This window comes from Mus caroli, chromosome 17 (assembly GCF_900094665.2).
Source record: "Mus caroli chromosome 17, CAROLI_EIJ_v1.1, whole genome shotgun sequence".
NCBI classification, from domain to species: domain Eukaryota; kingdom Metazoa; phylum Chordata; class Mammalia; order Rodentia; family Muridae; genus Mus; species Mus caroli.
The window spans coordinates 22081797-22097000 of record NC_034586.1 but is presented as its reverse complement, the minus strand read 5'-3'; the positions used below and the strand labels follow the sequence as shown (position 1 = coordinate 22097000).

The following is a 15204-nucleotide window of genomic DNA, read 5'->3' as shown; positions in this document are numbered from 1 at the left end:
TTGAGACAGGGTTTCTCTGTGTAGCCCTGGCTGTCCTGGAACTCACTCTGTAGACCAGGCTGACCTCAAACTCAGAAATCCGCCTGCCTCTGCCTCCCAGGTGCTGGGATTAAAGGCGTGTGCCACCACTGCCCGGCTGAAAGGATGTCTTGCTAAAGCAAACACATTAAAAAAAAAAGACTGTTTTCCTGAAGCAGACACAAGTGAAAAGATGTTTGTTGGATATAGCAGACACGTGTAAGGACTCTTGGTAAAGGAGTATAAATGTGACCCCACAGACAGTGGGAGGAGAGGAGCACTGAGCTTTGGTTTGCTCTGCCTCGCTAGTCTTTGCTAAAGACACATGTATTTGTTTGCATTGTTGAGCTTACCTTGTGGTAACACTGCCATTGAGAGAAATTACCCAAAGAACTGCTTGTGCCTTTAATCCCAGCACTCGGGAGGCAGAGACAGGCGGATTTCTGAGTTCGAGGCCAGCCTGCTCTACAAAGTGAGCTCCAGGACAGCCAGGGCTACACAGAGAAACCCTGTCTCGAAAAACCAAAACCAAAAACAAAAAAAGAGTAGGTTGCAAAAAATTTATGCCTACATGCCTGTAATTACAGTACTCAGGAGATATAGTTCAAAAAGTAAAGATTTCAAGTTCAAGACCAGCCTAAACGACATCAGACCCTGTTTCAAAACAGTAAAGGTCCCATGAGGTGACTCAGAGAGTAAAAGTCCTTGCCAAGCTATTGTGCAAGCCTGTAACCTAAGTTCGATCCCAAGAACCCACATAAAGGCGAAAGAGAACCAGCTCTACAAAACTGTCCTCTGATCTTCACTTTCTGTCGTAGTGTGTGTCTCTGTGTGCCTGCGTGCGCACTGAGGAAAGAAAATACCGTGGCCAGTAAGTGATTGGAAAGATACGCAGGCTAGAAAAAAGAAGCCTTAGTATGGGTCTTCTGCAGGCCAGGTGTCCGACGCCTTGTCTCCTTTCATTGATTCCTGGGGTTAGTATGGGAACACCAGGCCTAAGCCATCACAGCATTATCATGCCAAAATGCTCCTGCACAAACAGGCTTTCTGCTCGAAAAGGGCAACACTGGACACAGTGGCCGCGTTGCTAAGCAACCGACTCAGGCAACAGAACGGAATCGCCGCGGTACGCCCCTTCCGCTGGCAGGAAGTGACGCACAGATTAGGTGGGCCGAACTAAGGGGGGGGGAAATCACAGCCTCTCTGGGGCGGGGCCTACTGTGGGGCGGGCCCAGTGGGGGCGTGGCACGCTGCCCTGGGGGCCGGGGCGGACCGGGGTGCGCCGGGGAGGGGCGCTGCTGTCCGGCGTAGTCTGTACTCCTGTTCAGCCGCTGTCCTCCCGGGAACCTTGGGGATGTGAATTCCCGGATTCCAGGGACCGCAGTTGAGCCAGCTTCGCCAGTCCTGTACCATTTGCTGAGGAGCAGGATCTCGCGGACAGGTCCGAGAGCAGGTCAGGATCGGACTAGGTAACTCTTAACGCGCGAGCTGGTTCCGGCCAAAGCCGCCTGCGTTCGATCGCCCGGAGCTAGTGGGGGCCAGGAGCGGGTCCCGCCTCCACTTGCAGCGCACTGCTAAGGTCGGCCCCGCCTGAGCTCCCAGAGTAGCAGAGCACAGGGCCTGGCACCCTCAAGCGTGCGCAACTTGGCCAAACAAATCTCTGCTCCGTCGTGTCTGTTCCCTGGAGGGCGCTGTGGTGACCCGGAGCGACAGGGGTTGACCTACCAGAGGGACTTTGTGCTCCGGTGGACATGTTCCTTAAACCCTAACGCTCTTTGGGCCCCGTGGGTTTAGTATCAGTGAGAATCAGTTCATGTTCTTCAAGTTCAGGCCCAAGGCAGTGAGGTGGGTACGGTCAGGAGTGGTTGGTGATGGGGGTTGTCTTCATATTCCACCCTCACAGTTCTAATGTTCTTTTAAGGCCACCACCGCCTCCTGCTGCCTTGAACTGGAAGCAATCTTCCTGCCTCATTACACCGAGCTGTTTCTTATGTACTGGCGTTTTTCTTACTCCTTCCATTGCCTCCTTGTATTCCTTATCTGTTGCTTTATAACAAACAAGAAGTTTATTGGTTTATCCTAGCAATCTTTATCCTAGGTGTGGTGGTGGATTTCTGTAATCCCAGAAGTAGAGGCTGAGACATATGAATTTGGAGTTTGAGATAAGCCTGGGCTACAATATGCGGTCTTCCCCAAATGCACAAAATAAAACAACCTTTATTAGTCAACATTTTCTGTGGGTAGGGAATCAGAAGTAGTCTACCTGGGTGATGATGGCCCAGTATCTCTCACCAAGTTGGGGGATCCAAATCCAAGATAGTGGACTCAAAAGACCAGTGGCAGGAGTCCTCATTGTTTTCTGTTGGTATCTGCCTTCCTTCAGAAGGAGTTATCTGTAAGGGAAGTGGGGCAATAGAGAGTGATAGAAACCACTGTCATTATGACCCAGTATGGGAAGTCTAACTCCCCCCTCCACATTCTTTTTGTATTACTAGGTACATAGGAGGTGGGTACAGCAGAGCTTATGAAATGTGTGTGTGCATGCAAGTGTGAGTGCAGGTGTAGTGTGTCAAGGACAATGACCTGTAGGGGCTCTCCCTCCTCTATATGGGTTCCAGAGAATCCTCTTGTCATGAGTCTTCCAGTGCTGGAATTTTGTGTCACCATCCCAGAACCCTACTAACCGACCTAGCACCCCAGCTCCCTACCTCCCCAGCTCCCCAACTCTCTTTTGGGAATGGAGTTTTTTGAGACAAGTTTTGCTTTTATCCCTGGCTGGCCTGGAACTCATAGACCAGGCTGGCCTCAAACCAGAGGTGAGCCTCTTTGCTCTTTCAAGTACTAGGGTCTCAGATATATGCTACCAAGTCCAGCTTTTGAATGTTATGTTTTTTTTTTAGAATTTATGTGTATAACTGTTTTGCCTGGGAGAGAGAGAGAGAGAGAAAGAGAGAGAGAGAGAGAATGTGTATGCACACACCATGAGAATGCTTGGTGTCCAGGGTGTTGGATCCTCCAGAACTGGAGTTACAGATGGTTGTGAGCCACCTTGTGAGTGCTGGGGACTGAACCTGTAAACCAACTTGCCAGCCCCTTGTGATTATATTTTAAAATCCTGCTACTAGCCGGGCGTGGTGGCGCACGCCTTTAATCCCAGCACTCGGGAGGCGGAGGCAGGCTGATTTCCGAGTTCGAGGCCAGCCTGGTCTACAAAGTGAGTTCCAGGACAGCCAGGGCTACACAGAGAAACCCTGTCTCGAAAAACCAAAAAAATAAATAAATAAATAAATAAAATCCTGCTACTGACATGCCTGTGGGCAAAGGGTGCCTACTCCCTGTAATTACAGCACAAGTTTCCACATTGCATTCACATGAGCTTTAGCTTTGTGAGAATGACTGGGGCTTTTCCCAGGGAAGGGAAGCATTCAGCACCCCAGGATGACGTTGAACACTTGGAAGAGCAGACTTCCCTGTAGAAAATGGAACTAGGTAACCGGGCGTGGTGGCGCACACCTTACCTGGAGACAGAGGCAGGCGGATTTCTGAGTTCAAGGCCATCCTGGTCTACCAAGTGAGTTCCAGGACAGCCAGGGCTATACAGAGAAACCCTGTCTCGAAAAACAAAAAAGGAAAAAGAAAATGGAACTAGGACTGGCTTGATGGCTCGGCAGTGAAGAGCACTGACTGCTATTCCAAAGGTCTTGAGTTCAGTTCTCAGCAACCACTTGGTGGCTCACAACCATCTGTAATGGGATCGATCCCTCTTCTGGGGTGTCTGAGGAGAGCAACAGTGTACTTACATATAAATGAAATAAGTAAATCTTTAAAGAAAGAAAGAAAGAAAGAAAGAAAGAGAGAGAGACAAAGAAAATGGAACTAGTCTTACAGAGAAAAGCATGGTCATAGGTGTTGTCATCTAACTGACGTCACCTGATCCTGTAAGGTTTCTCTAATGAACATACATGTTAGTAAATAGCCCATGTGTGCTTATGAGCACATGTGCTAGTGAATAGCTCTCCCGAGAGAGGCTGATGACCTCATTAAGGACATTTATTCAGTTCGTACCTCAGTCTATTTTCTGCCAGCTACCACTCACTCTGCTTTGTCCTTGGGGGACGGGGCGTGATGGGGGATGGGGAAGCAAGGACAATTGTGTGCTCTTACTGTTTCTGGAACTCTCTGTGGAGAGGACCCAGAGCAGTGTGATAGGCAACTAAGCCACAATGCTGTAAAGCATCATAGGAAATGTCCCAGTAGATTTTGGGCACATCTGGGCTTTTACAGATACAGTAGGAGCAAGTAGAGGGGGAAGGGCAGATGAAGGGACAGGTGCAGAGCCGCAGTATGATGGGACATGGGAAGGATGACACTAGACAGACAGACAGGACCAAGGATGGAAAGGCCTGATGTTATCCAGGGTGTTGACTTTGTTCCAAAGTGGTGATGAGTCATTTTTGGAATTGTAAAAGGAGTAACATGACCAGCAGATATTTTGGAAACATTTGAGGAAGCTCCAGGATTCACTGTGGTCTCTGGGAGGCGCCTGCTCCGAGGGCTGCTGAGACAGCTCAGCAGGTAAGCGCAGCTGTCACCAAGCCTGGTGAGCTGACTTTGATCCCTAGATCCCACTAGGAGATTGAGGAGAGAACCAACTCCTGCAAGCTGTCATGACTTCCACACGTGATCTTTCTATGTCAAGTGTGAATCCATACACTATACACACACATCAAATAAAATGAAATAAAGAGGCGGAACCAGATTGACAGGTTAGATGAAATAGAATCTACAGGGCTTATTAAGTGTTCCAAAATTTACCATGGATTTCACTCAAAATTGATCTTCAAACCAAGCATATGTGCTTGGTGTGATGTGTTTCTAATCTCCTTTGTAAACTCCTTCTTGGAGTTTAAGTTGTCATGTGTAACACACACGGGAAATGCTGAATTCTACCTAATAACCAGAAAGTTGATGCCGACAGTTGGTGTGACTCATCTTTGGAGTACAGTGTACTATAGAATGTTCAGAGGTTGGGCATGTGGGAGAAGTGTGCTGGCTCCTCACAGGTTATCTGTTGACTTTAGTCTTGGTAGTTAGTTCACAGAGCTGGTGTTCTCTGCTTTTGTGAATGTATAGATATGTACATTATAAAAGTCTTTTAAAAAATGATAAAGCAGTCAGGCGCGGGCCTATAATCTTATCATTGGGGAGGTAGAGATATGAGTTTGAGGTCAGTCTCAGCTACATAGCAAACTGAAGGCTAGCCTAGGATATGAGACCTTGTGGAAGAAAACAAAACCCAGGAAACAACAAAAGAAGATAAGTATGGCCGGGCGTGGTGGCGCACGCCTTTAATCCCAGAGGCAAAAGATCAGTAAATTGAGCCAATGCTTTAAGCAAATGAATGCAAAATTAGTTATAATTTATCTTAATAGTTTCCCTACTAAATACAGGAATGAAAAGGAATAATACTGATTGATGGGGGAATTGCAGGAAAGAAGTCTGATCTAGACTTTAGGGAAAAGTTTATTCCTTGGGCTAATCAAGGACTTACCTGAGGCTGTTTTTCATCCAAGCATCAGGTCTGTGTGTGCTGGGAAACTTTGGGTTTCAATCAGGGAACCATGACCTTAAAATTTGTCTCCCTTGGAGAACTGGCTGAGGCTCTGCCCTTGTTGTGAGATTGTGCTTTGTGAAGAGAGTCAATGGTGGCTCCCTGTAAACAACTGAACACTAACTATCTTTGTCTCATATCTGCTTGGCTCAGCTAGAAAGCCGGGTGCTGCCTGGCTGGTTTTTGTGGGTGTCTCTCTCAAGCATCTCCTATTGGAATGCAGTTAGAGTAGAGGGAGTAGTCCTGGAGGTGGCAAAGCCACACAGTGTAAAAGACATCCTTTGTTCTTTCGTTTGCTGCTTTTGTAACCTTGGTTATCCTGGAACTGAGTTTGAGGCCAGTTATTATTATTATTATTATATGTAAGTACACTGTAGCTGTCTTCAGATACCCCAGAGGAGGTAGGACGTCATTATGGACGGTTGTGAGCCACCATGTGGTTGCTGGAATTTGAACTCAGGACCTTTGGAAAAGCAGTCGGTGTTCTTACCCTTACCCGCTGAGCCATCTCTCCAGCTCCTTGAGGCCAGTCTTGAATTCAGAAATCCACCTGTCCCCAATTTCTGAGATTACAGGTGTGTACAGCCACATCCAGCTTGTTCTTGATTTTTTGTTTGTTTGTTTTGTTAGCTTTATCTTTTGTTTGTTTTTTCAGATAGGGTTTCTCTGTTTAACAGTCCTGGCTATCATGGAACTTGTTTTGTAGACCAGTCTGCCAGTCTGGCCTTGAACACACAGAGATCGGCCTGCCTCTGCCTCTGCCTCTGCTGGGAATCAAGGTGTATACCACCATGTCTAACTTCCATCTTGTTTTTTAAGAGCCTTTGCTTTTTTTTTTTTTTTTTTGGTTTTTGGAGACAGGGTTTCTCTGTGTAGCCCTGGCTGTCCTGGAACTCACTCTGTAGAGCAGGCTGGCCTCGAACTCAGAAATACACCTGCCTCTGCTTCCCAAGTGCTAGGATAAAAGGCATGCAACACCACCGCCCAGCTGAGCCTTTGCTATTTATAGCCCAGGCTGAATCAAATCCCTATGATCATGTGTGTGTGTTGGGGTCTTTCAATTCCTGATGTTTACCATCGTGTCCAGATGGTAAATACATTTTTTATTTATTTTTGTGTATACTGTTAGGCTCTAGAATAAGGAGATGAATTATCTTGCTCATGTTTTTTGTTCAAAGACTTGTACCTTATAATCTTGTGCCCATTATGATTTCAATGATATTTGAGTGTCCACTGTGTGTATGTGGCTTATGGGATACTGTAGATGTCTTTCTGCCCTAAAACAGCTATTGATATGGCAGAAGATGAGTGTACACAGGATGCTTTGAGTGGAAGGTGTGCCACAGTAATAGAATGCTAGCCTAGCATGTGCAAGGCCCTGAGTTCCGTGTGTGTGTGTGTGTGTGTGTGTGTGTCTGTGTGTCCTCTCTCTCTCTCTCTCCTTCCCTCCTTCCCTCCCTCCCTCTTCCCTTCTTCTCTCCCTCTCATTTTAAAAGAAATATACTAGGCATATTATATTTCTGGAGTAGGATGAGATTAACCATAGTCAATAGAGTCAAACCAAACTGACTTTATTCTCCTTAAGCTGAAAGTTGAATGACATGGAGGGTGTAGATCCAGACTCTGTGCGTGTGAGAGAGCATGTGTGTATGTATGTGTGAGAGAGAGAGCATGTGTGTATGTATGTGTGAGAGCATGTGTGTGTGAGAGCATGTATGTGTGTGTGAGAGCGTGCATGTGTGTGTGAGAGAGAGAGAGCATGTGTGTGTGTGTGTGAGTGAGCTTGTGTGTGGTGTATGTGTGTCCCTTTACTTTTATAGATCAGTAAAATTGCCATTGCCATTTGTTCTGCTGACCTGGGATTTCAAACCTTCCATAAGTATGAAGCAAACAGAACCAGATTCGTTTGTTTTTTTTTTTGGTTTTTTTTTTTTTGGTTTTTCGAGACAGGGTTTCTCTGTATAGCCCTGGCTGTCCTGGAACTCACTTTGTAGACCAGGCTGGCCTCGAACTCAGAAATCCGCCTGCCTCTGCCTCCCAAGTGCTGGGATTAAAGGCGTGCGCCACCACCGCCCGGCAGATTCGTTATTTTATTTTCAGTTGTCAGCGACGTAGAAGCTCAGAGCACTTGGGGAAAGGGGAAGCATATTTTATTTCTTTTCTGCACCTCCCATGTTTATGAGCTGAAGGAGCTATTGCACAATTTTATTGTTCTGCCTCACAATCAACCTTTTTACTCAGGTCATGATAGCGTGTGTTCGTGGACAGGCGTGGCAGCCTCAGGAACTTGACTGGAAGAGTGAACACTGTAGTTTTCTGATAGTCCACGGTGCCAGGGTATGATCAGCTTCAAAAGCCGTCATAGGAACAATCTTGCTGCAGAGCAACCGGGTTTTGTTTGCCCACTTACATGATGGATAGCAGAGCCTCAGGTTGGGAGGCTGCTTATTAGATGCTTGCCTGGCGTGAACACAGCACTGGTTTCCACCCCTAATTCCCAGTACCTCAATATGTATGTGTATACATATCTATATATTGTCTTCTGCGCATATGTGTATGTTTGTACGTGTTCATGAGTGTGCATTGGGAGGCTAAATGGAAATCAGGTATCTTTCTCAGGTCCCACGCTTTTGAGATTGACTTGTGTTATGCACGTGAGTGCTTTTTTGTGTGTATCTGCGCACTGCATGAGCCCCTGGTGCCCTTGGCGGTGAGAAGAGTGTTGGAGCCCCTGGACCCGGACTTACAGATGGTTATGAGCTGTCTGTCGTGCATGTGCTGGGAATGGACCTTGCATCCTCTGGAAGAGCAGCAGCAAATGCTCCTTATTAACTGGTAAAACAATCCTTTGTTTCCATGTAACTGTAGCACTTGTTGAAATGAAGGCAACTTTGCATCTGAGGGAGGCTGGTGTGCTTCTTCATTTTTACTGTGAAATTGAGGTTGCGCTGAGGTCACGTGCCTTTACTCCCAGTGCTTGGGAGGTGGAGGCAGGAGCCTTTCTGTGACCTCAAGGCCAACTTGAGCTACTTAGTGAGTTGGAGGCCAGACAGGGATGCACGGTAAGATCCTGGCTCAAAAAAATTTTTTTAAATTAAAAATAAAGATTGAGGTATAGTATCACACACCTTTAATCCCAGCAGTCAGGAGTCAGAGGTAAGCAGATCCCTGAGAGTTTGAGGCCAGCCTGGTCTACAGTGAATTACAGGACAGCCTGGGTGATGTAGAGACTGTAGTTAGTTTGTAGGTAGTTTGAATATTCAACACTCCAAAACAGCGCATCTTCAGAACTCGCTGGGTTACATGATATTTTGACTTTGTAAATGCTGTATCTATATTTGCATAAATGCATAATAAAAATGCTAGAAGTATGTTTAGAGCCATCTAAGAAATTATAGAAATGTAGTCCTAATGTAGAACTAGGATTCTTTTTTTGTTTTGTTTTTTTGTTTTTTGAGACAGGGTTTCTCTGTATAGCCCTGGCTGTCCTGGAACTCACTCTGTAGACCAGGCTGGCCTTGAACTCAGAAATCCGCCTGCCTCTGCCTCCCGAGTGCTGGGATTAAAGGCGTGCGCCACCACGCCCGGCTTGAACACGTCTTTGAACCAGTCTCATAGTGCCTGTTTGCAAATCTGAGTGAAAAACGAGCTGGCTGGCTTTGGCTTTGTTCCTCTTGAGGCCTTTAATAACCATCTTTATTTGTGGATGTCTGAGTGGAGTCCACCAAGAAAGTCCTTAGGGATTTATTTTATGGGTGCCATAAAGGAATTTCTCAGCAGTCTTTCATTTTCAAAGACTTTCCTTTCCAAGCTAAACCTGCATTCACCCTTTTTGGCAGCAGGGAATTAAGTGCTTAGTGATGAAGGCACGACTGTCCCTTCCCTGTTTAAGCTGTCACCAGGTTCCAGTCTGGATGAACTGTGGTCTTCATCTTTGCTCTCAGCACTGAGAATTTTGGGGGCCCCATTGCTGATGAGTCAGGCTGTATTGTTTTTCTCCACTCTGAAAACGGAAGTAACTGCAGAGGGTGGCTTTCAAGAAGCCAGTAATTATTTGGGAATAAAGAGTTGCAGCAGGCCAGTGGCTTGGCAATTCTTAGACTATGTCCCTGAGTTATTGAAAAGCCCCTCCATTAATGATATCCTTCCATCCACAAGCAAAGCAAAACAAAAGGCTACTGTCTTTGGAGCAAAACAGCCTCATAGGAGAGGGCTTAGAGGCATTGGCTGAGGCGCCCAGGGCAGCTGCTGCTTCCTCCTGAACTCGGGTGAACCTCTGACTCCACCTCTTGTGAAGGGTTCCCTTTACTTTTTAAAATTATGTTCTGTTTGGAACTAATTATGCAATCAAAAGATATTGTAAAAACAGCCTAGTGTTTTCTTGACTTCCCTGTACCTCGGTGGTAATGTCTCACACACACGAAACTGGGCATCTTGCCTTCTGCAGGAAGTCGTTTGTTGTACAGCCTCTGAGACTTTATCTCATCAGCCCGCCAGCCTCACACCCTGGTCTGTGTGCGTGCCTGACTGCGTAAAGCATCACTGCAGGTGGTGCTGATGTGCCCAGCCTCTACATCAGGATGCCAGTCTGTACCCTCAGGACAGAGACATTCCCTGTCTATTTCACCCACCCTTACGCCTGGCAGAAAAGGAAGACTTGTCACTGGCCATTACTCTGCTGCAGTGAACAGTGGAGCCCTGTAGTTTGCTCTTAGAAACTCAGCCCAGGCAGCGTTTCTGGGAGGAACAAATGTTGAACATCATTCGTTGTCTTTTAGTGAGGGAGAAGAAAGGCGGCCTTTTTTTATCTTGTCTGGCTCAGGTGCATTTTAGGGATAAACAACATTATTTTACTTGCTTTAGGCCTTGAGTCTTGCCCAGTGCTTAGTTCTTTAGTTTTTCTCTCAGAACAGAAACTTGAAAAGAAAGATCACAGGGGCTGGAGAGATGGCTCAGCGGTTAGGAGAACTGACTGTTCTTCCAAAAGTCCTGAGTTCAAATCCCAGCAACCACATGGTGGCTCATAACCATCCATAATGAGATCTGATGCCCTCTTCTGGTGCAGCTGAAGACAGCTACAGTGTACTTACATATAATAAATAAATAAATCTTTAAAAAGAGAAAAAAGGAAGATCACAGTGGGGCTGGAGAGAGGGCTCAGTGATGAAGAACACTTGTTGCTCTTGCAGAGGACCCGGGTTCAGTTCCTAGCACCCACATGGCAGCTCACCACCATTGTAACTCCAGTTCCAGGGCATCCAATGCTGCCTTCTAGCTGTTGTAGGCATCAAGCAAACAGGCCTACAGATGTGTATATCATTCATATAGCCAAAATACTTGTATATGTAAATTTTGTAAATATATATATTTAAAAAAATAACATCTTCCACAAAGTATTTATCTTTTTACTTTTTACAGTCACAGCATCTCTAGGCAGATCTCTGTGAGTTCAAGACCAGTCTGGTTCACAAAGTGAGTTCCAGGACAGCCAGAGCTACATAGTGAGACCCTGTCTCTAAAAACAAACAAACAAACAAACAAACAAGTAGAACAGTTGTTGCTCTTTGCAGAGATCCCAGGTTCAGTTCCCAGAACTCACATGGCAGCTCACAACTGTCTATAACTCTAGTTCCAAAGACTTGGATACCCTTTTCTGATCTCAGTGCTCCATGGTATACATCCGTCCATTCAGACAGACAACACTCAGTGCTTACGTGTAGAGGGAGCATATGCACCATGGTGCACAGATGGAGGTCCGAAAACCAAGGTTTGGGAAGTCTGTTTTTCCTTCCACTTCCCAGGATCCAGCTCAGCTCTCCGGGGATGCTGAAGGAAGTGCCGTTACCCACTGGGCCATTCCACCCACCCTTGAAGTCCTTTTCCTTTATTGTTGAATACCTCCCAAGGTTTCTGTCTACTACCTCCTTTCCATGGGAAACCTTAAAGTTTCCAAAGACATCCCAGGTAGAATTTAATCTCTCTCTTTTGTGAGTCATTTGTTATAGACTCCAATATAAAAACAGCCCTGTGGGGCTGGTGAGATGGCTCAGCGGTTAAGAGCACCGACTGCTCTTCCAAAGGTCCTGAGTTCAAGTCCCAGAAACCACATGGTGGCTCACAACCATCCGTAACAAAATCTGATGCTCTCTTCTGGAGTGTCTGAAGACAGCTACAGTGTACTTACATATAACAAATAAATAAATTAAAAAAAAAAAAAAAACAGCCCTGTGAACTGTGAGGCGAGCCATTGTCTAGGATAAAGACTGTGGCTTTTGGGCATGGCCAGCAGGGAGCCATGGAGGGGCTGACAGCATGGCTAGTCCAGCAGAACTTAGAACCCCCGGGCTGATGTGTTTATATATACTGTGACTTACTTGTAATAGCAACTCAAAGATCCTTCAGTGCACATCAGAGCAAACTGCAGCTTCCACCGCATGCATTGCTCGGCCCTGAAAGGAAGAGACTGCCAATGCCTGTGAATACTTGGGTGGGCCTCATTATACTGAACAGAAAAACAACTTCAAAGTTCACATGCCGTGATCTACTTATGCAGTGTTCTCTGAAGACAATATTTAGAAATGGAGAGTTCAGCCGGGCTTGGTGGGTGTGCCTGCCTTTAATGGCAGTACTTGGAAGGGTCTGGAACTCAAGGTCACCCTTGACCATGCAGGCAGTTCCAGACTAGTCTAACTTGAGTACCTTTGTTGAGAGAGAGAGAGAGAGAGAGAGAGAGAGAGAGAGAGAGAGAGAGAGTTAGTTCAGCAAATAAAAGTGCCTGTCACACAAGCCTGGTGACTTGAGTCTAAACTATGCAAGCCATAGGAGGAGAGAACCCTTCTTTTTTTTCTTTTCTTGTTCTTGTTTTTCATGACAGGATTTCTCTCTGTAGCCCTGGCTGACCTTGAACTCAGAGATCCACCTGCCTAGGCATCCTGAGTGTGAGTCTGGCATTGAAGGCTCTCGCCAGTGCCGCCTGGCTCCTGTTTTGTTTTGGTTTTGGTTTTCTTTTCTCTTTTCTTTTCTTTTCTTTTCTTTTCTTTTCTTTTCTTTTCTTTTCCTTTCCTTTCTTTTCTTTTCTTTTTTTTTTTGATTTTTAATATTTTTATTACATATTTTCCTCAATTACATTTCCAATGCTATCCCAAAAGTCCCCCATAGCGCCCCCCCACTTCCCTACCTACCCATTCCCATTCTTTTGGCCCTGGCATTCCCCTATATTGGGGCATATAAAGTTTGCAAGTCCAATGGGCCTCTCTTTCCATTGATGGCCGACTAGGCCATCTTTCGATACATATGCAGCTAGAGACAAGAGCTCCGGGGTTCTGGTTAGTACATCATGTTGTTCCAACAATAGGGTTGCAGATCCCTTTAGCTCCTTGGGTACTTTCTCTAGCTTCTCCATTGGGAGCCCTGTGATACATCCAATAGCTGACTGTGAACATCCACTCCTGTGTTTGCTAGGCCCCGGCATCGTCTCACAAGAGACAGCTATATTTGGGTCCTTTCAGCAAAATCTTGCTAGTGTATGCAATGGTGTCAGCGTTTAGAAGCTGATTTCTTTCTTTTCTTTTTAATTAAAATTTGTAGGACTGGAGAAATGGCTTAGGGGTTCAAAGCACCAGCTGCTCTTCAGAAGATCCAGGTTTGATTCCCAGCGTCCACATGGCAGCTTACAGCCCCCTGTAGCTTCAGTTCTGAGGGATCCAGCACTGTCTGTCTTCTGGCCTCCAAGTGTATACGATACACACACTACAGGCAGACGAACACTCATCCACAAAAAACAAAGTTGTAAACTTTTAAAAATTATGTTTGTTGGGGCTGGAGAGATGGCTCAGCGGTGAAGAGCACTGACTGCTCTTCTAGAGGTCCTGAGTTCAAATCCCAGCAACCACATGGTGGCTCACAGCTATCTGTGATGGGATCCGATGCCCTCTTCTTGGGTGTCTGAAAACAACTACAGTGTACTCATATAAATAAAAAATAGATAAATCTTTTAAAAAAATTATGTGTTAAGTTTCAAATCTGGGACTAGTGGCTGAGGTGCCTATTTAACATATTAAATCGGACCTGGCCTCCAGGTTCTCCCAGCATCCCCCAGTCCCTACCTGTTGCATGATATGGCTAGCATACCCGCCTTCTACACTGCTCTCCAGCCCAGGGGCTGGGCTGCCCTCCCCCAAAAGGGTCTTCCCTGTGTAATGCAGCCATTTCAATTACCTACCCCTTTAGTACCTTTGGCCTCCTGGCTGCTGCACTCTGTTCCCCTCTGTCCTTCTCTTCCCCCCTCTCCCATAGGGTTCGTGGTCATGACCACTCTCGACGCTCCCAGATGTCTCTGCCCCTGGCTCTGCTCTCCCACATATCTGTAACCAACTTTCTCCTCCATCATACCTAAGAGTGGCTGTGTCCTTTCCTTTCCTTTTTAATTCCTTTTTTTTTTATCAGTGTGTATGGGGGTTTTGTTTTGTTTTGTTTGCCTGCGTGTATATTTGTGAACCACACACATGCAGGACCCAGGGAGGCCAGAAGAGGGCGCTGGATCCCCGGGAACCCGAGGCTTAGTTGTGAGCTGCCATGCAGGTGCTTGGAACTGAACTCGGTTCTCTCTCTCTGTCTCTCTCTCTCTGTCTCTCTCTCTCTCTGTCTCTCTCTCTAATTTTATTTAACAATCTAGGAAGTTTGTGGCCATCAGCAGTTCCAGTGCAATTGGGAATTGAAGAATTTCGTGGAGCTCAGTGGAGCTGTTAGTGTAGGGGACCTTGTAGGTAAAACACATGCACACTTTCGATAGCACATGTGAGGGACTCTTCTAAAATTGACCTCCTTGGTTTCATTCTCGGCAAACTGGCCTGGACCACCCCACGTGGCCTTTCTTGTCCCTGATGTTAGTGCGTGTTCTCTTTTCTTTTCTTTTCTTTTATTTTTTTTCTCTTTTAGAATTTTATTTATCTTTTACCCGTCCTGAGCTTTGGAGCTTGTATGCACAATGTAACTTTTAATTAATCTCTAATATCTTGGCCAGTCCCTGATTTACCTGGGCAACAAAGGCAGGTCCATTAGCTNGGGAAGATTTCTTTTAGGATCTTCTTGGCTATCACATTGGTCGTCTCAGTCCTTCAATGGAGAGGCTACTGCCATCAGTGTACCAGCTCGAATTTTCAGGCCAAGGCTGATCTGATCCTTCAGATCATTTTGAGTACCAGTTTCTTCTGTCAGAACGTCAGCGCAGGGATGAGTAGGTGAAGTCTTGGGCAGTAGGGTAGAGATTGAGGACAGCAGGTGGAGCAAAGGTCACTCGTTCTGTCAACAAAAAGCTCTGATGTGTCACAGGAGCGTTGGTCGTCATCCATCAGTCAGGGGGCTTTCAGATAATGCTTTTAAGAGTGTGGGATGCCACTACAGTTATTTGCTGTCCCAGAGTGAGCTTATTAGCATCCTTGACAAGCAGAGCTATGGCAGCAATAATTTACAGGCAAGAAAACCACCCGCTGGCAACAGGGTCTAACTTCTTGGATAGGTAAGCCACTGGCCTTTTTCAAAGTCCCAAAGTCTGAGCAAGGACTCCTCTGGCGACC

At 46.2% G+C, this 15204-nt stretch overlaps 1 protein-coding gene across 3 annotated transcripts in view; it reads left to right on the top strand.

Annotated features, from left to right (window-relative positions):
* Positions 1 to 1279: 1279 nt before the first annotated feature.
* The window catches only part of Fam234a (family with sequence similarity 234 member A), a 32840-nt gene continuing 18915 nt past the window's right edge, over positions 1280 to 15204 (top strand). For 2 of the 3 annotated variants that reach the window (XM_029471343.1, XM_021149026.1), the window contains exon 1: positions 1280 to 1471. The gene's annotated coding sequence lies outside the window, so the exon portion shown is untranslated. Of the gene's footprint in view, positions 1488 to 15204 lie in introns of all 3 variants that reach the window. The other variant, XM_021149025.1, reaches the window with a different exon arrangement.